We start from the raw sequence: 933 nt of genomic DNA, 5'->3' as shown, positions 1-933 counted from the left end.
TGATTTACATACTCACCAGCTAGGGTAAAGGCTTCTGAGAATTATAGCTATATTCTGATAAACTTTGATGCCTATGTCACAATGTTTTGCCCTGTGGCAAGAGGGCTATGTTGCCGCTATCCACCACTAATATCAAGGAGTGGTTCCACCTACTTATAGCCACAACTACCACTTGTCTTGCACTTTACAGTTCTTAGAGTGCCTTGATAGGTGTTACCTATTGCAATACAGACTACCGCCCTGGAGGTGGCTTACTTACTCATTTTACTCAGATGGAGGCACTGAGGCTCAAAGGTGTGTGAGATTGGCCCAAGGTCACCAAGCTGATACAAGCCTGCTTCTCAGGTTTTCTGACGCCAAGGCAGTGCATGGTCTTAATCTTCTCCATGCTGCTGGAGTAGTTTATGCTGCTGGTATCCACCTTTATCTCCTCATAATAATCCCACAAAGTGAGAAATCCACAGCACAATTGATGAACGTGAGTTATTCTCCCTGGAACAGGGTGACTAAAAATAAGCTGTGTTTCAGACTATCTTCTTGGAGATACTCCTACCCAACCCCACCCCAGGGGCATGTTTTGGAAATGTGAGGGAGGTTGTAGCTTTAAAAAGCCCCCTTTGGGATTGTTATACATCACTCTAGGGGCAGATCTCCTTCCATTCAATGTTTTTAGCCTTTTAGGGGAACATGTATCCCCAATTACTAGAAGGCCAAGTCCTTAGAGAAAAATGTACTGCTGTGAATACTGATTTATATTGATTCTTCCCACAGTTTGTAGAGAAGATTCATTTATCTGTTGGGAGTTTATGGGGATTCTTACATTTGACCAAAGAGTGCCTTTTAAAATTGAGTTCTATTATTCTGTTATTTTCTCCTCATCTTTTTAGGGAGAGAATTCTTGTCTACTAGGGCTATTTGCCACTTTTTACAACA

Source organism: Galeopterus variegatus, unplaced genomic scaffold (genome assembly GCF_000696425.1).
Source record: "Galeopterus variegatus unplaced genomic scaffold, G_variegatus-3.0.2 Scaffold6507, whole genome shotgun sequence".
NCBI classification, from domain to species: Eukaryota; Metazoa; Chordata; class Mammalia; order Dermoptera; family Cynocephalidae; genus Galeopterus; species Galeopterus variegatus.
The sequence above is the reverse complement of the archived record's forward strand: the minus strand, read 5'-3'. Positions refer to the sequence as shown.